Consider the following 23,778-nt stretch of genomic DNA (forward strand, 5'->3'; position numbering starts at 1 on the left):
TTGTTGAAAATGTAGAAAGTTTCAACCAACTGTAGGCTGTCAGTACCCTGATTTCTCACCTGTAAAATAAGAATTCCTACTTTTTGTCTAGTTAGTCCCTGCCGTGAAAAATTTACAATCTGTCTTTGTGCCTGTGCAGTGTCTTGTATGAGGTCCTGACCTGGGTTGGGACTTCTGGGTGCTACAGTAATACAATATCTAATAATAATAACTGCATAATGTAATATGCTGAACAATAATGCATTATCACATGTTAAAGGGAGCAGAGATGTACCATTCTTATGCCATCAGCATGGAAAGTAATTTTTCTGAGAAAGAAAACTGATATGTGCAAAACCCTGAAGGCTGCCACCTAATGCTTTTTTAACAAAGACAGAATGTTGAATGGTAATCTACAGTCACGATGAACACAGAGCTTAGTGAGCGTAGTCCATCATTATTTATTTATTTTTCACATGGTTGCCTAAAATTTGCCTTTCAGTACTCCCTTATTTCAATATTGGACTATCTTGTTTAATGCAGTGGCTTCTCCTGAAGGATTTAATATCTGATGATGGTATTAAAATTGATTGTAACTAAAATAGAAATAGAAAAATAATTAGACTAATCCCTCCAGAGTCTCTGAACCAGTAGAGGCCAGATCTAAAACCATAGTAATTAATAAAGACAGAAGAGAGCCAAATATCCGTTAATCCCTCGAGTATTAATTCAGTAGTTATGTACTCTTTGCCCCTACCCCATATATTTACCTATCTCCATTTCAAAACTTACCTAAACTAGTTGCTTCCACTGAGGTAAACTGTTCTACATGGGAGGTTAACTGATCTATATAGAAAACAATTCTGCTTAAATTCCTTTAAGGCCTGACCCTTTTTTCAGTTCATGTCTTCTGCTTCCTCTCTTTGACAGAAGTTCAAGTATCCATGAAGCTGCTATCCTTCCTATTCTCTCCAGAACTTTGTACATGTCTGCAAGGTCACCTCTTGGTCTCCTCCAGAGAATACAGGCCTAGGCTGTCTGGCCTTTCTGTACAGCTAAGCTTCTGAAGTCCCTAAATCAAACTGATTGCCTTTCATGCTATTTAAACATTTTTTTTGTTCACAAGAGAACAGTAAGAAATGAGGAAAAACCTCTTAAAATCCTAGTGGCGTGTTCTAGTATTATCCCAGAACACTGTTCTAAAATCATCTAAATTTTTTTTCTTGGCCATAGCCCTGGACTACTATAGCGTTTTGGTTTTATAGGGAAATATTCTAAGGTGGATTGTCATGGGGTACAATAGACCGGACAGGGTAGCAAACACCACGTTAACGAAGAGGACAATCACTCCTCTAGCTGTGGCTGAATGGCTGGGTAGCAACAGCTGAGATAAAAAGCTGCAATGCAGGCAGAGCCAGATGGCTAGTGGAGAGGCTGAGAGCCACTGTACAAGAGTGCCACAGCATTGGACCGAGAAAAGCCGCGCAAGAGACCAATTTCCTGGCAGGATTCAGGGAAGGGGTTATTGTACATCTGCAATGGCCACAGGTAGGAAGCTGCCCAGGGGGCAGCAGGAGACTAACGCACCCAGTCTTTGACTTTATATTAGAGGGCACCGGGGTTGGGAACCAGAGAAGAAGGTGTGTCTGGTGTTGTCTACCACCACCCATGCCAAAGGGGGAAAGAGACTGCTAAAGCCCAGATTCAGAGTGGTGGTCCTAACATAAAACCATTGGACTTTATTTTTACCCTGTTTTGACTTTCTTTTGTTCCTTCCTTGGTGAAGAAGGGAGAAGGATAGTTTGGGCCCCAGGACTAGCTACTGGAGGGCCATCACAGGGCTTTTAGAACCTGGGGGGTGGGATCCCGTTACTACCTTGAAAGAGGACAGACTCAAAGACTCATCCAAAAGGTTGGCACTGTAAAGAAATTCCAAGCACCACTGGCCATACTGCTGAACAAGTACAAAACGGGTAACTTAGGTGAGGCCACTTATCAAGAGCTTGGCCACGTGCGAGCACATTGAAGGGCGAGAGGTTTGACCACATGGATTTGTGGGGTTTAAACTAGGCCGGAGGGCACCTAAATGCAGTTCAACCTCCAATTAAAATGATACAGGTTGTAGAGTTAATTAAAAAAGGGTTTTGTTTTTGTTCCCTTCCCCTCTACTGGTGGGAAACTTTGCATTTCTGGCAAAAAAATAGGAAATGGAAGTAATTCTGCCAAAAACTAAAATACTGTAAATTACACATGCTGCTGCATTGTCTTATGGGAGATGAAACTTGGGTGCTCCCGTTCTCCTCTATAGGTCAAGACTGCATCTCCCATAATACAATATATTATCCCCTCTTGGTGAGGAGAAGGGGTAAATCATGGCAGTCAAATGGCAATGGTGCATCATGGGAGATGAAGTCTAGGTGGGGAGCCCAGCACATAGAGGAGAACGGGTGCTCATGTTCCCAATCTATAATTCCCCTGAGGCACTGTAGTAGTATTTCAGAATAATATTTCAGTTGTTGGCTGAAATAATTCAGTTTTCAATCTAAAATAAAAAACTTAAGTTTTCAGATGCTCAGTTTTTTTTCCCATTTGAAATATTGAGATTTTGTCAGAAAGCAGGTACTTTTTTGCTTAAAATTTTGTTTAGTCGAAAATCCAATTTTCTATCAAAATTTCTTATTGACAGAAAATTGGATTTATCAGCCCTAATTGGTAGCATTCCACCTGTTTTGCAGAAAGAACTAGCATTATTTTTTCCACTTATGATGTGCACATCCTGGTACTGTGATGAAGTGGATAGACTGCTGTTATAAATAAATAAATAAATAAAAATTGTGAGTGCCATCTCCATTTGATACTTTAAACCTTTCATCATTTTATTTTGTTTTTATGCAGGATCAGAAAAATAGATTTAGCCTGGTGTTCAATATCTCTTTTTACATTTTAATATTTTGTTTGCTTTTTTTAGTGCTTCTAAGTATTGGTCCGATGACCCTTTGGCCCACACTGATCCTTCTCTTGATTTGTTTTTAGTATCAGATTGATGATTGATAGATCTATCATCTTTCTGCTTCAAAAGCAGGAGCCTCTACTATTTGAACTAAAGAAGAATCTACTGAGTTAAAGTTAGAGGTGGACAAATACTGCATGCTAGAGCTGGTGAAAAGCTTTCAAATTTTAAATAATTTTTCATAATGAAAAATTGGGTAAAATGTTTGGGGGTTTTTTTCCCCACACTTTTTTTTTTTTCCAGCTACCTCAGCTGCAATAATATTCTGTTTATATTCAAATTATTTAAAGTGAATTTGTTTTGCCATGTTTGCATCCATGTTGTGTTTTCTTTCCTTGAATATCCTAATGAACAAGATAACAGGCAGGAATGGTAACAAACAGTAAATTTTAACAAACATTGGAAAATATTTGAGGATAATGAATATTTGAAGAATATTAAATTCCTTAAATGCTACCAGTATGTACACTAGAAATATGGGTCTAAAGGCCATGCACATCCAGTTAGGGAAGACAAACAAAACAAAAGTCCAATCAAAACTAACTAATAAACCTAAGAGTTAGAATGCTCATAGTTAGAATGAACTGCTCATGCACAATTTCCTGAACAAGAAGTAATCAGTGAATTAATTTTGAATAACAAATACATTAAAGCAAAATTAGTGTCTTATGGGAAAATTCAGAAACAGAAAGGTTTAGATTGATTGTGAGTAAATTTCTTGCTCCAAATTATTTGCTTCACTCTAGTTGTTGTGCACACTCAAAATTATTTTTAAGGATATTCGCTCCTGTGTGTGCTACACAGATTTTACACAAGGATTATCTGCTAAGACTCACTGAACGGCAATTGCTTGTAATGAGAGATAACATTCCCACTGCACCCTCCTAAACACATTTGTAAGTTGCAAGGTAAAGTGACATAGCTAAAGCTGCTGGGTGCCATTACTTAAATATTAAGCATCTCTCTGTTGCACTGATATTTTGGTGCTATGTACTCTTCAGGGATCAGCTTCCTGTCTCTAATATCCACCCCACAGAGAGTGATCCAAAACCTATGGAAATCAAAGGAAATCTTTCCCTTGGCTTTGAGGGCCTTTGGATCACGTCCCAAATGACTTCAGTGCATTCTTTACTGGCAAAAAACAAACCACTCAACAGACTATTCAAATCATTGTGTACATTTATGAATCCTGGTAATTCAGGCAAAAACCTTGATTATGCAAAAGTCCCGTAGACATGGTAAAATCTGTGTTTGGGAGGGAAACCAGGAATTGAAACACTGGATCAGAACAGTGGTCCATTTACTGGATCAGCCCACTATCTTGTCTCTAACAATGGCCAGTACCAGCTGCTTTAGAGGAAGGTGCAATAAACCCTGTAGGGGCAGCTATGGGATAACTTGTCCAGAAGGAAGTTTATTCCTAAACTCCATTAAATTGCAATTGACTAGATCCCTGAAACTGTGTGTCTTCCAAAGCTTTTTTAAAAATCCTTTCATTGCATCTCTGGATTCATGCTATAGCCTGTAGTCAAGATACGGACACAGGCATTTTGGGGTTAGCAGAGGTTTGTAAAACTGAGGTTAATCTGCATCAGCAAAATGAGACATGCTAGCATGAAATGTTTATGTACAGCATAGCAGGGCTGACATTCCATCCAGCAGAGAGTAGTTAATATACATATGCATTAACCTCTACATTACAAAGCCAACATCTGTCAGTGCTCCTAGTCTGCCTATGCTATTCTGAATTTGATTTCCCTGTTCTATTATGCAGTACTGATTATCTAATATATCTCACTGTCTGTACAGTACAATATGTCCTTTGCTAGGATCTACAGCTTTTGTCCCTTATTGCATGTTTTTCTGCTTGGTCATTGATGCATAAAATGACCCCTGGATGTAGTAATGCTTATTGTCACATTCTTCTTGTTCTCTTTTTCATACAGAAGTGTTTCCCCTGGTGCTATTCAGTTTAATCCTCCAGGACATCTAATTGGCCACCGAATCCCTATTTCATTCTTGCTGACTTTTTGCATTTTATCGTTTTTATGTGATAGTCTATCGAGGTCTTTCCTAACATAGAGGTAAATTTTGTCATTATTTGTTTGTATTATGGTAGTGTCTAGCCTCACCTCCCGAGGAGGTCACAGTCTAAATAGACAAAACAAGCCAAAGGATGGAAGGGGAGGTGGAGTCTTAGCAAGGTGAAGTGACTTGACTAAGGTCACTTAGCAGGTCAGAGGCCAATCGTAATTCCCAGTCCAGTATTAAGCCGTACATCTCCAATTCTGTTGGTTACCTCTTTGTATTGTTGCTTCAGAAATTCTGTCAGCTTTGTCGTGGCATGATTTTGGTAAATTCATGCAGAATATCTTTGTTCAAACTAAGTGTTCCAGTCAGGAATATCTAGTCTCTCTAATAAATATTTTCCCCACTGATGGAGTCAGTTTTCAGAACTGTATTTCCTTAATGGTCCCTAGATCCTTCTGTCTGTTCTGTATGACTTTACTATATATATTTTTTGAGTTCTCATGTTATTCCCCAGATATAAATATCTCCACCCAAACTTCTAAGAATTTGTGTTGAAGTTTGAATAGCCCTGATGTCTTCAGTAGTTCTGACTTCTTTGTTACCAGTTTTGATTCCTATTTCCTTGCAGCCTTTCCTAAAAAATATCTGCCTGTTCTGTGGCATCAATCCCCTGTCCTCCCATGTGATCACTGAAGCAAGAAATTAATTTACATTTTCTGTTATCTCTGCCTCTGCTGTCACTGAATTGCCTTTATCGCTGAGCCCTTCCTGACTCTTTCAGATGACCTCTTTCATCTTATATACTTGAAATAACATCTTATTATCCCTCTTTGTGTGCAGTGCAGTCTTCATTTTGTTCTTTGCAGTAGCTCTATCTGTATTGCATTCACTTTAACTTCTCTGTAAATGTTCCCATCTACCTCCTACAAGGTACCTGGCATTTTGTTCCTCTCTGAGGGCTTTCTTTCTTAACATTGATTAATTTTTGCGTTTCCTTGTTCCTCCAAATTGTCAGTTTTTTACTTCTGACTGAATTCATCACACAGTCAGCAGTAGAAAAGCAGATGGCAGACACAATGCCATTAAATCTGTTTGAACACTTTGCATTTTCTTCTTCTCATTTCAGATCCTTTCCAGACTTCCTGTCATTCTTTCAAAATGTACTCTGTTAAAAATTCAAAGTCCCTTCTGAATAAAGGCCTCTTTTGGTATAGAGCAGCTACTCATTACAAATCTACTTAGGCCAGACTCTCTATTTGTCATATGCTATCTTTGCTTTCACATCTAGTCATGTCCATTGTATTGCAGAGAAGAGCCAAGCTGAGTACTTCGCTGTTTCCATGCGGTGTAAGGAAGCAACCCCCAACCAGATCTATAGAACCGTTGCTCCACAAATATATAATAAAAAAATTCTTTCCCATCCAGTTTTAGTATCATGTTTTGAGTGCCATTGCTAGATGAGTGATAATATGTGGTATGCCTTGAATTTTCAAATGTTGGGCACCCAAATCCCATTAACTTTCAATTGCAGGTAGGTGCCTTAGACCTTGTGACCCCTTTGAAATTCTGAGCCTGTATATGTAATAGTTACCAGTATATTAGTACCAGGCAACTTTAAAGCCCTCCTCTGTTTGTGGCCCATTCATAGCTACCTTTCCACCATGAAATATTTCCATCTAAATTGTGGTTAACTTGAAGCATAGTGGGGAAAATTAAAATCAGTGGGAAATAAATCTACAGATCACAGACAGTTTATAAAATACATCAAAGCTGAAAAGCAGGTGGATAATCTTTTACAGAGTCACAAAGGATACAGTTCCCCAGCTCTATTTCCATCTCCACATTTGCAGATGATTCTAAAAATGGAGCAAAAAAATCAAATATCTAATATTAATGTCAGGAAAACAAATTCTGATAGTGAGTTTTTTTGGGGGTGTGGAATAGACTGCCAACGGAAGTGGTGGAAACACCATCACCTCTCAAACTAGTTGACAGGAAACTAATAAATACACAATAGGGAAGTGTCCTATACTGCCATGAAGATGGATTAGATGATCTAAAAGGGACCCTTGTTATCATGTTCATAACCCTCACTTCTTGCTTCTATTTCTATGGAAAAATGCTCCTTGATTTTATTTATACTCTTTATTTCTATCTCTTCCATCCACCCTTTATTCCATAGAATCATAGCCCCCTAAATTTATCCCTGGTGGAGTGCCATTAATTCCAGCCAATGAAATTTGGAAACCTCTGGAAAGAACTGGGTATTCTGTGTAATTTCCCTACTTTTGAATGAATGGGTGGTAGTAACTCTTAGAAGTCATCTTCTCTTAAAGCAATACATTTTGAAATTATGTCAAAGCATTGGCCAATCAGAGCCTGTAATGTAAAAATGGGCTGTTCTTCCTCAATTGACCCATCCTTGGTAAATTAGAAATTTGGGGGTATTTGAGAATATATTGATGGGTTGGGCTGCTCTCAACAGCAATCGTAAACAGCAGCATGTGAATACATGTGAGATGGTCTCTTGTGTAATCTACCGTACCTTTCAGATGCAAATGAGGAGAGACTATACCTCATTGTGTATTTTGATTCTAGGATGGTAAGCCTTTCATCTGAAAATCCCACTGTCCTCAGCTGCTTGTTATAATAAGATCACACATTACTGGTTTTTCAATTCTGCTGAAACATAAAAGAAGTTAAAGATTTTTTTTTTATCATACTTGGGATTTTTGCTGCTTTAAACTACTTGGTGGACTCTAATCTCATCTGAAAAATCAGACAGTCATGAATAGATTGTGGATATTGGCTTTCTATTTTACACTTTTAAAAAAAAAACTAGAATAGTGTGTGTGTGTGTGTGTGTGTGTGTGAGAGAGAGAGAGGGGGGAGGGTTGTTTTGGGGGTTTTATTTTGCAAACCTTCTCTTCTGTTTTGTGGTTGATTGCACAGTGCTTCTGTAGTTCAGCTACATCAGATGGAGGCTTTTGTGTGTTGTTGTTAAAACTGAAACTAAACCTTTCCCTGTTACCCAGACTCCCCCTTCCAGCTCCTTTTGGGACTTTGGGCTATTACCTAGGCTCTGAGTAAAGTTAGTCTTTTTGAGAGCAATTCATAGACTGGAAAGAAAACACTTTCCCTTAAATTCTTCAAGGGCTATTGATTGATATTCTCTTTTCATTGTCCATCCTGATTCTGATTGTGCTCAGCCTTCCTTCATCAGCTTGGTCACAATGCAGTGTGAGGCTTTTTTCATGAGCAGCTGCTTTTCTTTTCTTTTTATTTATTTATTGGGGTGAATTTAGTGCTGGTGAAAGATAATTTTCTGATTAAGGCCTTCAGGAGATCCGGGTTCAATTCCCAGCTCTACTACGGATTGCCTGGAAGAATTTGGGCAAATCCCTGATCTTTGTGCCTCACTTTCCCATGTGTAAAATGAGGATGTTATTACTTCCTGTCTCCCATAATTTTTGCTTGTATATTTAGAGTGCCAGCTGCTCAGGGCAGGAGCAGTCTGTGCTGGTCACAAGGAGGATATGATCTTAGCTGGTCCCTGTATGTCCTATTGTAATAACTATACTTTCAACTGAAATCTTACTTTCCAAAGCAGCAAGGTTAGCAGGGGCAGTGGCAATGCAAACCTCCACACAATGCTTCATGCATTTTTTTTTTTTTTGGAAGGGGTCAGAATCTGTTTCCCTATCCATTCATTCTTTGGCTTTCTCACAGGGTGAGGACTGGCAGTTTAAAGGGAGAGGGATCCAGCCTCAGCTGTGTTCCACTTAACTCCAGTCACCAGGTGGAGCTAATGAAGAATCTCACACAGCAGGCAGGTCAAGTGGCAAAAATCAGTCCTTCTGGGATAGAGCTCAAACAGAAGCCTGTGGAGAGTCAAAGGAGAGAGGACAGATTCCAGGTAAGAAGCCCTGGGAGTTGCTTTTTGAGAAAGCAAAGAGACTCAAAGGAATAGGAAAGCTGAATGAGTTGCTCTCCCCAGGGGACCTCTCTCTAGCTCCAAGGCAGAGGGCCTGGGGATTGCAAGCCTGCAGGGAACAGGAGTCAGGTAGGAAGGCTGGGTGAGAGTTCTTGTGTTTCTTTTGGAGTTTTGTTAATAAATCCAGACCCTATGGAGGGGTGTTCCTTGTCCCATGAAAGCCTATGTTGAAGCTACTGGGGAGCTGAAGAGGAGAAAATTGAGGCAATGGCTAGCCAAAGCCAGACTGGGTAATGATGGTGTGATATGCTTGAAAGCTGAGGCTGCCAACAAAGAAGGTGGTGTGGTAACTTTTATGATGTAAACTGCTATATTCTTTTATGTACTTCTGTGACACCTGATACTACAGTATATGAGCATCTCATATTCTTTACTGTATTTATCCTCCCAACACATGTGTGAGGCAGGGCAGTGTTTTCCCCATTTTACAGATGGGGTACTGAGGTACAGAGAGACTAAAACAGGGGTGGCTAAACGTACTGACCCTTGGAGCCACATAAAACAATCTTCAGAAGTTCAAGAGCTGGCGCATGCCTGCCAGGCCTCCGGGCTTCAGCCCAGAGGGGTGGTGGTGGGGCTCAGGACATAGCATGCGTGCCCCACGTGGCAGGAACCCCACCATCACTCTGCCACAGGGCAGAAGCCTGGAGGCCCGGCAGATGCCTCCCACAAGGCAGAAGCATCTAGCCCCATCACCTCACTGTGGGGTTGAAGCCCTGATCCGAGACAGGCGTGTCCCCTAGGGCTGAAGCCCTCAAACTCCCCCCCCTTGCTGGGCAGAAACCTCTGGTCCCACCACCCCACTGCATGGCAGAAACTCTGAACTCCTCCACCCCAATCTGGTAGGCAGAATATGTGGGGAGGGGAGTTGGGGGGTCTGCGAGCCCCACTTTAACTAACTGTAAAAGAGCCACAGTTTGGCTCCCCCTGGACTAAGGTCTTGTCTACATTAACAGTTAGTTCATGGCAAGCTGCGGGGTGAATCTACCCCATACTAGCCTGCCAGGGACAAACTGTCCACATGGACCCTGCTGGTAAGCGTTCGCATTTACAAACTGTTAATGTGCCTCAGCAGAGTCTACACAGACAATTGGTCTGCAGAAGGCCAGTGTGGAGTAGATTCATACCCCATCATGCCAAAAAATGCACTGTTCATGTAGACAAGGGCTTTGTGACTTGTCCGTTGTAACACAGGAAGGCCATGTTGCAGCAGAAAAATTGAACCTGGGTCTCCTAAGTGCTGGGCCTGTGCCCTAACCTTTGGCATTGTCTTCAATCTCTTCTACTAGGAACTGAATTGGGACTGACTGCTTTTGAAAGACAACTAAAAAGTGGTACTTTGTGAATTAAGTACTGAGAGACCTATCCCAAATGTCTGTAATCTTAATCCAACATTGTCTAGAATGCAGTTTGATGGATTGCAAGCAGAATTTAATCTTTGAGTTTCTTCTCTGTGTCCATGAAGCACAATGCAATTTAATTTTTTATCATCATTGGTTAGACATAGAATCCCCTTGGATGAAAGAAATGTTCAGAAACTAGGGAAATCATTTTGTGGACAGGCAGCTGAAAAGGACAAGTGAGGAATGGTAGAGTCTTATCACATTGTTTAAATTCTTTTAGATGGAAAATAATCAAACAAATCCACCACAGATGGTAAAGCGGGGAAAGAAGTTAGTGAAGAATTAGTGTCGCTGCACTCCTCTCCTCCATTTTCTTTCTGACTCCTATTTTAACATCTAAAATGCTAAAGTCATAGTTATAAATAAGGTTGAGTTGTAACAATTTATTATTCCAAGAAGTGTAGAGGTGCAATGAGCTGTTGGATTTGAAAACATTTGCTTTGACTAAAATTTTCCTCTATTTTCTGCTAATGACAGAGTAATCCATCCTTCTAGATGAGGGTGTTGAAGCCTTTCATGGGTCACCTAGAGACAGGAGATTTGCTAGAGGTATTTCCAGTCACCCCCCTACCCCTCCTTCTGGGATTGACCATGCTCCCTGTGCACCATTCTTCCATGCCATCATGACGATGGGCAGGTCATGGAGCTTTCCACTAGAACTGGACAAATATTACAAAAATGTATTAAGTCCCATTTGTTTGCAACCCTCCTATCCCCTGCCCATGATTTTGCCTCAGAACTTCCACTTACTTTGCATGAACATTTTGTGCCAGGGGAAGTTTTGTTCGTAAGAAGGTTTGCAGAAGAGTAAGTGTGGCTCATGCTTTTGCAAAAATATATTCACAGGCAAATATTGGCACAAATAATTATTTCCAAGAGTCTTCACACCAGAAGTGCTCACTAAGCCATTCTGAAAACTCTGTGTGGATTTGGGAGCAGAAATAATGCCCAGTGACTTAAGTGAGCAGCCATACAGCGTGAATTGTGAATGATGCATAGAGATGACTCCATACAGATGAATCGTTAATGAACTAATCCATAGGTTGAAATGTTCACCATTTTCAAAAGCTTTTGATTAGCAAATGTATCTGTAGAAGTCTAAGGCTGTTTTAGAAAAACAAACAAGAAAGGAGGCCAAGTGTGTTGAATAACTATTTTACTGCAATTTTCAGCTCTAAGCATCCAAACTCTGCAGTCCCCACATAATAGCACGTTGCTGGGGCATGAAAGGCCATGTCACATCAAGATACTTAAGCACGTGTCTAACTTTAAGCATGTAAGTTGTCCCATTGAAGCTACTTAAGAACCTTGTTGAACTGGGGATTATGGGGCAGGATGAGCAAATGCATTTCCAATTTAGATGTTTTTAAAGGTATTTTTAAAGATGCTGACAGGTGCTTCTGAAAATTCTGCTAGGCACATAGGTGCGACAATGGTTTCAATGGGAGTTAGGCACCTACATACCCTTACATATCTGACCTTGTGTTTACTTTTCATAACCAAGTGAGAAACTGTAGCACACTATTTCCTTTTGGTCTCCAAGGACAAAAACCCAAATTCAGAACTGATGTGAGCAAGGGCAACTTACTTGAAGTCAGTGGTGGGGGTAGCCTCTTACACCAGATCCAGATAGAGTCCATAATGACTTAGGTTGTATGCTATACTTGACTGACTAATGGTGCAATTGTATGTGGAAAGACTTCAAATTTTTCTGTATCTTCTTGTCAGTCATGATGGTTGCAACATGTCCCATGATTTATACTGTGCATCCAGCTGAAGAAAAGAGAGGCAGATACAATCTGGTTCTTTCCATAAGGATACCTGCTATAAATTTGTTCTGTTACTAATGTCCTCAATGGATCAAAATTGGAGGGGAAAAAAGACTAACATGCTTTCGCTAATAAGTTTAACAATTAAATTTCCCTTTATTCCTGGCTATGGGATTCAGGGATTTTGCTGAAATGTTTTTTCATGCATTAAACATTACTAGAAACATTGAATATCCTTAGAATTTTCTTTCCTTCTACCCTCACACCCCCCTTTCTGGCTTACAGAATTGCTAAAAAAGGCAGTAAAAGTCAGATGTCTATTTCTTTGCCTTTTCACATCTAATGTGTGTAGTAGAATCCTTTCTTTTCTTTAACAGCTAATATCAATTTGGTTCTTTTGTTGGTGATATGACAAGCAACGTGCTAGCGATTTGGCTGTTGATGTCAAGTTAAGCTCTTTTTACCTCCCCCACTTGACTCCAGTCCAGAACTCCTGATGCAGTCAATCTATCAGTCTGATGCTAATTTGGATGCTAATGAAGAGGGTTTGTGTCAGTCCATAGTTTTCAGTCAGTTTCACCACTTGCTAATCTGATGTTTTGTAGCTAGAACTTGTTTAAGAAAAAAATAAAAAGAGGAGCTGAAGGAATGTTGTGGAAGTGAAAGGACTTCTTCAGAAAGTGGGAAAGTGTGGTGGTTTAAAACAAAAGTTGATTCTATAGCTAAAGGATTCTCCAATTCCAGTTCCCCATCTCCTCTTTAGTAAAGCAGCTGACATGTAGCAGGTTGTGCAGATGGATCAGCAGGGACTATATATATATGTATGTGACTGTTTGGGTGTCAGTTTCAGATTAATTTTCTTTGGTTTTATAAGGGTAATTGGAGTGTGACCAGTCTGTGCCTAGGGTAGCCCACCTGAAAAATGCCAAGTTCAGGGCAGGCTGCAAAAGGAAAGCAGATTCTCCCAGAACTAGTGGGCAACACAGAAGTTACATTCCCTGACCAGTAACAAACACTGCTCCTCATTTCCCACAGTGGTTACCAAGAAGCTACAACAAGAAATACACAGCCCCCCTTATTGCATTTCAGTCTCTGGCTCCTAATCAGCAACTGGGTCCAGTAAACAGATAAGTTGTTTAAAACTCTATTCCCTTTACCAAAATGTTTTCCTGATCCCCAAAGGGTCAGCCATGTTACCAGATCAATATAAACTTGGATCTTACCCAAAATACCATGCTGCCAGCCAATCCTTTAGTAACTAAAACTAAAGATTTATTATAAAAGGAAAGAAACAAACAAGATGAGAGATGTTAAATGGTCAAAGCAATCAGATCCATACAAATGACTTCAAAGTCCACATATATCAGATTCTCAGCAGAATGGTGCAGTTTGCAAGCTTTTACAGTTCCTCTGGTGTACATTCAGTACCTGGATGGGTCTCAGTCCTTTCTTTCACACCTTCAGTTGTAGATGAATTGATCCAGAGGTAGGAAGCAGGAATGAAGACAAGGTGGAGATGGTGCCTTAGCCTTTTATGTCTCTTTGCCATGTGACTTGTCCCAAACACAGCACATGGCATGGAAAAGCCTCAGAGTCCCCTGTCCATAAGCATGTTCTTTCATGTCCTGGTGACTCGTAAGGTGTACCCCCTGAGTTCTTTCACTGGATTCATTGTACCTGTGAGTTCCCTTGATGGACCATTAAACAGGCTTAGTGCTGCTGCCATCCTGTCTGGGCATGTTACCCAGAAACACAACATAAGTTTCAAATACAAATATACCATAGGTATTTAGAACTCATAATACAAAACAGATACATACATATAAATAATGTTATTACACTTAGCAACTTATCACCTTTCCAATGGTACCTGACACAGCATATTTTGTAAGATTCATTGTCATTTATAATATTGTTATCAGTATTACAAAATGATCAGTCACACAGAGGTCCAATCTTTCATTAGTAGTTGTTCTGCTTTGTTCCCAGACACCAGAGACAACAGTGTTCTGAGACTCAAGGCACTACCATCCATCCTCAGGACAGCACGGTAAGGATTAAAATGGAACCCACAGATCAGGGATCCCAGAGTTGTCAAGTTGGGTAGGTTACATATTAAAAACAACTTGGCATTTATATGTCCCTTTCCATCTAAGAACTACAAAGGAGGGTAAGTACCTTCATCCCCATTCGACATGTGGGGGAAAAGCAAGGTGCAGAATGGTGATTTGCCTAAGGATGTACAGTGAGTCAGTGACGGAGGTGGGAATAGAGCCTAGTTTGCATTGCATGGCATTTATATTTCTAAAAGTGCATTTTCTAGCTGACGTGCTTGGTGTTGTCAAAGTGGGTGCTGAGGGGCCTCAGTGTACTCAGAAATGGCTGGTGCAGAGACATCTTTTAAAAAAGCCTCTGTGTGGGCAATTTGGGATGTGTGAAGCCTATGACTAAAAACTGAATGTTTCTGAATTTTGTATGAGGTATGACAGGAATAGTTCTTATCACTCATATTAGCTGTTAGACGTTCTCCAATGGCTTGGAGCTGAAGAAAGAGCCCTTATCAATTTCAGCATTATTGTTGTGTACATTTATATATAAAATGTTCTTCTACAAAGTTCATATTGTTTTCTGTCTAAGACTTGTAATGTCAGCATTCATGGAGCCATATGCTACCCTTAATGGCAAAAACATTTGTGTATAACCTGTTAAAAAGTAGGTGCTCTTTGCCTGTATGTATATACCTATCATGACTGGGTCCTGAGGATCCCACCTCACTAGTTTACTGCTACGGGGGGCCTGGGAGCCTCATTTAAAAACCTGGCACACAGGTTATATATTTATATATAAAGAGAGAGCAGTCATGCAGCCTAAGACACCTGAGAGGCACCCCTCCTCTGCATCTTGCCTGTACTACATTAAATTCAACGTGTAGTGGTAAGAGCCATGTGTAGAATTTTCCTTCCCTTGCTGTCTCAATCCATTATAACCTCTGTACTTCAAGGATTTTAATTAGATTTAATCATATTTCAGTGTTGGCAACATAAGCCAGCGAAAGGGTCTCCGCTATATATTCATAGACTCTAATAAATGGTTTGTGTGAACTGACCTATAAAAGACACTAATAGGTTTTAGATACATGGTCATCACCACTAGTGGTAAGTGTAAGTGTTAAAAAAAACAAAAACAAATACACAACAGTCCTGCTGTTAATAAAGTGATAGCATATACTTAAAAATGCTCAGCATTGTGCCATAAAGCAACCCAGTTTCTATAAAGTTGGCACTGAGAGAATAATGCTGTTAAGTGTCTGCACATGATGAAGATGGATAGGACAGCATCATAGAGAAGATGCTGCTTTTAAGAACCATCTGTTTTTATTGATTAGAATGAAATTCAAGTAATGAAAATGTTGCTGATAAATGTTGTGCATACTTGGGAAATTGCATAAAGTAATTAGTTTTTTTGTATAGTAAATCAGGGGACTAGAGATGGAAAATCCTACAATAAGCATCTGCCTTATTTTGATTACACAAATATTTTATTTTTTCAGTTTTAAATCAATATTTCTTGGTGGAAAACTGATGAAATGATCTAACTTTTTGCCTATAAATGCATATTGGATGTGTACATAGGAGGAAAGGAACACATCCTTACCTAAAGTCCAATGGAGTTATGTCAATTTAAACCAGTTAAAGAGCTGTCCCCAAAAATACAGTAACTTGAACTTTTTACATTGCAGCTTAATATAGCTGGTCACAAATTTTTCCAACAGTAATTTTCTGTTGCAAAATGCTGACACACACACAGACACACTCACTCACTTCAATTTTGTTGTATTGATTTTTGTCCAAGTTTCAACAGGAAATCCATTGAAACATTTTGTTTCAATAAGATCAAAATGTTTTGTTTTGGCCTTATAACATGTTTTCTTTCAGTGTTATAATTTCAACTATTATGTTATGATAGCTTACTATAGTTGAATAGTCCACATAAAAGTTGAAGCGATTAGTCAAAATAAAATGTTTTGTTTAACAAAAATTCTGACATTTTCATTCCAGGTTGGAACAAAACCAGATTTCCAAATGTTGGAATTTCCCATGGGACAGAAATTCCATTTTTTGGACCAGTTCTATTGCCTAATATGTTTGTAATGCTCTGGTCAACAACTGTATGCTGCTTCTTGGTTTCCCATTAGGGAGCATCTCTGGGTTTGTGGGTGGCTGGTACAAATCTGAAATTGTTTTAGTAAGTGCCATCAATTCCATGAAAGTGCTATTCTTACTGACATAATACCAAAATGTTTTTAAAATAATCTACTTTTCCTCTAAGATGATCAATAAATAATACTTTGAACTTTTCTAGCACCTCTCACGCTAGGAGCTCAAAGCAATTTATACGGCTAATTAAACCTAACTGTAGTCCTACGAGGGTCAACTGTGACCAGATCAGCGGCCAAGTTTTTATTTTTCACGATTAGATGAAACTTACCTAGGTGACTGTGCAGGAGACTTTGGAATCTTTTTGTGAAAGATTAGTCATCTCATGACACTACCGCTCAGTGATCCTATTCCAGTTATTGGACCAAAGGGCCTATTGGTATAAATTGGCACAATTCCACAGAAGCCCATGAAGGCATTCTGCTTTATGCCAGCTAAGGATCTGGTTCATTAAAAACGCTTTAAAAAATGACACTGAAGGTACAGCTACACAGTGAGCAGCAGTCTCCGACAGCAAATCTCTGTGCCTGTGTCACAGAGGTGGGCTTGTGCCACAGTGCTAAAAATAGTGGGGGAGCTGTGGGGGCGGGCTCAGGCTGGAGCGCGGGCTCTGAAAGCTACAAAGGGGGATGGGTTTCAGAGCCTGACAACCAGCCGAATCCGCAATGTCTGTTTTTAGTGCCAAAGCATGAGCCCCAATCTGGCGAACTGGGCTCTGAGACTTGCTCCACAGAATGTCTCGACATACTGTGAGAGCTTGACTCACTTACAGTCTCACACAGGGATAAGTGACAGAGCCAGGCATGGACCTCATAAGCCCTATCCCACAGTGCCCTCCTGGGAGAGTGAAATTCACTCCCTGGGTGGAGTGATGCACTCTACATCCGATTATGATGTGGTGTACCAGCCCTGCACTGGAGATTAAGGGGTTAAGCCAATACTCCTGGCAGCGGAAGCCACACCCCCTCGCCCCTGCTGGGCATGCTCCAACCGCTGCTTCAGTATAAAGGGGAGCAGCCCACCTCACTCTGGGTGGGACAATGAAGAGGAAGGACATGGGGTGGAGGCTCTAGCCAGGGGAGCCCACAGACGCCCCATGGAAGCTGGATTCACAGGTTGCTATGTCCACCAAAGGAGCTGGAGAAGCTGAAGATGCCTGGCCAGAGGCTTCAGGAATTTGGGTAGAAAGTGGCCTAGAGGGTGGGATGCCTATTTGGCCTGTGAAGAAGGAGCCCTATCAGTGACCCATAAGTGTCACTGTATCAGCAGGTCTCTGGGCTGGTACCCAGTAGAGCAGGGAGGGGCCAAGTCACAAACCCCAGCCACCCCACATCCCCAGGTTGCAGCCCCTTCCACTCTGACTGCAAGGCCACACTACCCTGAAGACAGACGGATTGATCTAGTAACTCTGGCCATTAGGCCATGCTGCCCCAAAGGCAGGGGTGGCCCCATCGGCTCTGGCCTCTAGGCTGCCTAGCCCTGAACATAAGGGCTGCCATTGACTCTGGCCATTAGGCTGCGCTGCCCCGAAGGCAACGGCTGCTCCATTGGACTCCGGCCATCAGGCCATGCTGCCTCAAAGATGGGGGAGGCCCCATTGACTTGTGTCCCTACGCCACCCACCCCGAACAGCTATTGACTCTGGCTACTAGGCTACTCTACACTGAGGGTGAGGGTAGCCAGATAGATGTAACCACATGGCCACGGGGTCTATACCCCACCCCCTATGGGAGACAGGGTGTATATGCTCTGCAACACCCATCCTGGACTTTAGTAATGCATAGACCTAGTGTTGGTCCCTCTATTATAATTGCACAAAGCTGGAAAGCCTAATATACAACATATTCATCTTCTCCTTTAACTGAAAAAAAGAATACTTCATAAATCTTCTTAATATTTTTCTTATACTTGCATGATGCAGTCCTACACTGAAAAAAATTCATTGTGCTGTTCTGTAGTTTCTTATTTAGCTTTCTGTCCTAGAAGTTAGCAAAACAGCTGGATATTTGCAAATTGATTGAAAGTTTCAGAAATATATATAATATATTTTTGAAATACAGACGATGGTTTACTCAGATAATTTTAAAGGGGTAATCTGAAAAGAGATCCGCCAATAATGTCTGTACAGAATTGTTCTTTCTTATATAGGACATTACCTGGTGATGCATAGTGATAGCAGTGTTTGTGAAAGAGCTCTTGGTGCCTCCTGGGAAACTTTGAAGAGAAATCTTTTTGCAAACAGTTCTATTTACATATCATACATTTTCTATATGAGGGATTATGCTTTTGATGGAATAACCTAGGGGATGGGGGATCCAGTTCTTGGTCCTCCATTTTGTTACTCAGGTTCCTTACATTGGTGTACAGATCAGTCGGATCTCATTCTTTGAGAAGATAACTGATTTTCTAGAGAAATATTTGATCTACTGTATTTTCTATCTGGATTTCGGTAAAGCATTTGATACAATGCCACATTATTAATTAAATTGGAGAAGATGGGGATTAATACAAGAATCAAAAGGTGGGTAAGGAACTTGTTGAAGGGGAGACTATAATGGGTCATGTTAACTGTTAGGTGGGAGGGAGGTTCCTAGTAGATTTCCTCAAGGATCAGATGAATATTTTCATTAATGACCTTGGCAAAAAATATTAGACTATGTAAATAAGATTTGCAAGTGACAGAAAATTGGGGGATACTGCCAACATGGAGAAGAACAAGAATATCTTACAAGAAGATTTGGACGAACTTGAAAACTGGAGTAATAGAAATGGGATGAAATTTAATTGTGCAAAATGCAAGATTCACACACATAGGGACTAACGAGGTTTTGCTATAAGCTGGGGATATATCAGTAGGAAGTGACAGAGGAAGAGAAAGACCTGGGTATATTGGTCAATCATAGGATGATTATGAGCTGCCAATGTGACGTGGCCTTGAAAAATGCTAATGCAATCCTAGGTTGCATCTGGCGAGGTATTTTCAGTAGAGAGAGGGAAGTGCTATTACCTTTATATGAGGCACTGGTGAGATCTCATCTGGAATACTGTGAGCAATTCTCATCTCCAGTGTTTAGGAAAGATGAATTCAGACTGGAACAGGTGCAGAAAAGGGCTCCTAGAATGGTTAGAGGAATGAAGAACCTGCCTTACAGTTAGAGGAGACTTAAGGAGCTTGGCTTGTTTTGCCTAACAAAACAAATACTGAGGAGAGAGATGATTGTTCTGTATAAAAATACAACAGAGAGACAAACATCAGGGAGGGAGAGGAGTTACTTAATTTAAGGGCCAATTTTGGCACAAGAACAAATGAATGCAAACTAGCCATCAACAAATTTAGGCTTGAAATAAGATAAAGGGTTTTTTCCTCCACTACTCCCCTTGGAAGGCTGCTCCAGAACTTAGAATCATAGAATATTAGAGTTGGAAGGGATCTCAGGAGGTCATCTAGTCCAACCCCCTGCTCAAAGCAGGACTAACCTCAGCTATATCATCCCAGCCAGGGCTTTGTCAAGCCTCAGCTTAAAAACCTCTAAAGATGGAGATTCCACCACTTCTCTAGGTAACCCATTCCAGTGCTTCACCACCCTCCTAGTGAAAAACTTTTTCCTAATGTCCAACCTAGACCTCCTCCCCTGCAGCTTGAGACCATTGCTCCTTGTTCTGTCATCTGTCACCACCGAGAACAGCCTAGCCCCATCCTCTCTGGAACCCCCTTTCAGGTAGTTAAAGGCCGCTATCAAATCCCCCCTCATTCTTCTCTTTTGCAGACTAAACAAGCCCAGTTCCCTCAGCCTCTCCTCATAAGTCCTGTGCTCCAGCCCCCTAATCATTTTTGTTGCCCTCCGCTGTACTCTCTCCAACTTGTCCACATCCTTTTTGTAGTGGGGGGGCCCAAAACTGGACACACTATTCTAAATGCGGCCTCACCAATGCCGAATAGAGGGGAATAATCACTTCCCGTGACCTGCTGGCAATGCCCCTCCTAATGCAGCCCAATATGCTATTAGCCTTCTTGACAACCAGGGCACACTGCTGACTCATATCCAGCTTTTTATCCACTGTTACCCCCAGGTCCTTTTCTGCAGAGCTGCTGCCTAGCTCGTCGGTCCCCAGTCTATAGCTGTGCATGGGATTCTTCCTTCCTAAGTGGAGGATTCTGCACTTTTCTTTGTTGAACCTCATGAGATTTCTTTTGGCCCAAACCTCCAGTTTGTTTAGGTCACTCTGTATCCTATTCCTACCTTCCAGGGTATCTACCACTCCCCCCAGCTTAGTGTCATCCGCAAACTTGCTGAGGGTGCAATCTACCCCATCCTCCAGATCATTAATAAAGATGTTGAACAAAACCGGCCCCAGGACCGACCCCTGGGGAACTTCACTCCTCTGATGATTGGAAACCTAATTTGTTTTGATGCTTGGGGCTTGTCTACACTACAAAATTAGGTCGACTTAAGTTAGGTTTATTGCAGGGTCGATTGAAGAAAAATTGAGCTTGATGGAGTGATAAGGAATGTTTATTTGGTTACAGCCTCTATTCCACTCGTTTCCCTTCACCTCGCGACCAATAAAGTGAGCCCCGAGTTAACTACTTTACAACTTTTTATTTAAAATAATGTGTAAATACACACACTTCTACAACGCCCCATAAAACCGTTATTTGGTGATATAAATGGTTATAAAATGAATATTAATGGCTATGGGGGCATATAATTATACCCACCCATTTATTATTTATCATTTAACCTGTGTAGCATATGCCTTTTCGCCATTAATTTGACTATCTTGACAGCAGGAATGACCATACATTTCCTTAACGAACCATTTGCAAGGGAAGAACATGGGGGAGATACCCCGAGCTTTCTCTAACAGGCATACTGTCTGAGAGAGCATGTCTTATCACCTTTTTTGTTCAGATGGTGAGGGGAGGAATTGAAGGGGGGGCATGGCCTGCCCCTATCATAATCCCGTTACCATGGTACCTATCGGTCAGGTCATTTTGCCCTGCTTCAGCGTTTACTTCCCTCGTCCCTAACTCCAAGGCTAGGAAGCTGCTGTGATCAGCACATGATTATTGCTTGTGTAGTACATGGCCTTTATAGCCCAAGTCAGGGGTCCCGTGGAGGACAATTCATGTCCAAAGTCTGGGTCTAATTCCCAGCCCCCCAGGAATTTGGCCCAGCGCCTGCCTTCTTTGTCCCATGCCTATAAGGTTGACTTACAGTCATCACAGCAATTAAATCAGCTGTTGATGTCCGCCTGACCCTCCTGACAGTAGTGCCATGCTGAGTGAAGTGGGGCTGAGTGAAGACAGCCCAAGCTGTGAGCTGGATGTGGGCTCAGTTTCACATCAGAGAGCATACCTGCAGTGAAACTGACATTCTTGTCAGTTTCATGGCTTCTGCTATTTACTATTTGGGCTCTGGCTGTCAGTCCTGTGTTGGGCTCATAGCTGGAGACCCCCCTCCATCCCCCACCTCCAAGGGCTGACAGCAGACAGCCAATGTAAGTAACTCAGTATCTCCAAGGACACTGCATTGCCCTAACTACAGCCACCTAAGTGCTAAGCCTCTCACGGAGATGGAGTTAAGTTGATGTAGTGGGCAACTTACATCAGCGGGAGCATCATTGCAGTATAGACACTGATAGAGTTAGATCAGCGTAAGCTGCTTTGTTGACCAAACTCTAGCGTAGACCAGGCCTGAGTTTGATAAGTTTATGGAGGGGATGGTATGGTGAAGTTGCCTACAGAGGCATGTGCCCCTTCCATGTCTGCTATTAGTCAATATCTTCAACAGCTGGAGATGGGACACTACATAGGGAGGGCTCTGAGTTACTACAGATAATTCTTTCCTAGGTGACTGGCTGGTGGTTGCTCAGGGTCTAACTAATCAACATATTTGGAGTCAGAAATAAATTTTCACCTAAGTCAGATGGCAGACTGTTTTGTTTTTGTTTTTGTCTTCTTTTGCAGGATGGGGCATGGGTCACTTGCTGGTTTGAACTAGAGTAACCAGTGGTGGATTTTCTGTAGCCTGACATCTTTGAATCATGATTTGAGGACTTCAGTTACTCAGCCAGAGGTTATGGGGCTATTGCAGAGGTGGGTGGATGAGGTTCTGTAGCTTGTAATGTACAGAAAGTCAGACTAGATGACCTTCTGGCCTTAACGTCTTTGAATCTGAGTCACTGAATAGATCAACCCAGTCTTGCCACACTTTTCTGAGACCATGCTGAGCCTAAGTCAATGTCCTTATTTCTCCCCTTGTGATGGTGGCCCTATATGTGTGAATGGGTGTAGACTTGTATCTTCTAGCTGACCTCTCTATAGCAACTTCTCCGTATATACACTGTCCTATGACAATATTGAGGAATTGGAATCTCTCTTAATGAGAGATCTATACAACCTGAATGTTGCCGTTATCGGTAGGTGAGGGCCCATCTGCAGAGTGCAGAAAAATCCTGAGTGTAGTTATGGCCCATTTGAGCTTCATGCTCTGACAGTTTCTCTTGCTATTAAAATTCACTTGTGTCACTGTTACTAGTCTCTGACATGCTGTGCTGACGTGCTCCTTCACAGGAAATCTTTGCTGGAAGAAGGATCCAGAGGGAGAAGTGTAATGGGGGCTGGGGATGTAAGTTTTATTTTGTCTCCTTCCTTTATTCTCAGTAATAGGGGAATTGATGTGAAAAATAAATTAACATGAACACTTTTTTGAAAGTCAGTGTACTGTAATAGGGATTTAACAACCCCATTTAAAAAATCCCGCATAGAGTGTATAGATGTGTGTGAACACAGTTACCTCAAAAGACTAGTAACACTACAAAATGATTTGTAATTTACATTTGCAGCAAGATTAAGATGTGTAGTTAAAGATGTAAGGTCATTCTCGCTTCAAACTCTGTTTCAAAAGCTTTAAATTGCTGCTTTGAGGACGTGTCTTTGCAGAATCCAGGAATTACCTTTCTACTGAGTTATAGGCCAGACTGTATTCACTGAAAGCTGGGTATGGATGGAACCCTCTCTGTAGGGCTATCCGATGAAGAAGGGGCAGCCAGTCATAATGGGCAGTTTGGGTTTTATTTTCTTCAATTTTATAATATTTAATATTTATAATAGGGATACTTATTAGCTGAATTATTCTACAAGAAAAATTAGACTTCTATTGCCTGTGGTATGAAGTGCTATTTACAAATTGAATTTATGCACTTATGTCAATTCAACTTGTACCAATTCAGCTAATTTGTGGTAGGCACCTGTAGAGCTAATTTTTTACACAGAACTCTCTCAGAACTTGATTTAATTAAAACAGCAAATACACTTCTAGCATCAATTTTATTACTTTTCTCTCGACTGAGCATTCAGAATTGATACTGC

At 41.1% G+C, this 23,778-nt stretch overlaps 1 long non-coding RNA gene across 1 annotated transcript in view; it reads left to right on the plus strand.

Annotated features, from left to right (window-relative positions):
* The first annotated feature begins 8,830 nt into the window (after window positions 1-8,830).
* LOC137160427 (uncharacterized) overlaps window positions 8,831-23,778 on the plus strand; it is a 122,572-nt gene continuing 107,624 nt past the window's right edge. Inside the window, exon 1 of the long non-coding RNA XR_010921875.1 lies at window positions 8,831-8,936. This is a non-coding gene — a long non-coding RNA (uncharacterized lncRNA). The remainder of the gene's footprint in view (window positions 8,937-23,778) is intronic.

Source organism: Emydura macquarii, unplaced genomic scaffold, assembly GCF_026122565.2.
Source record: "Emydura macquarii macquarii isolate MOO-44397 ecotype Brisbane River unplaced genomic scaffold, CSIRO-AGI_Emac_v2 contig_2205, whole genome shotgun sequence".
NCBI classification, from domain to species: domain Eukaryota; kingdom Metazoa; phylum Chordata; order Testudines; family Chelidae; genus Emydura; species Emydura macquarii.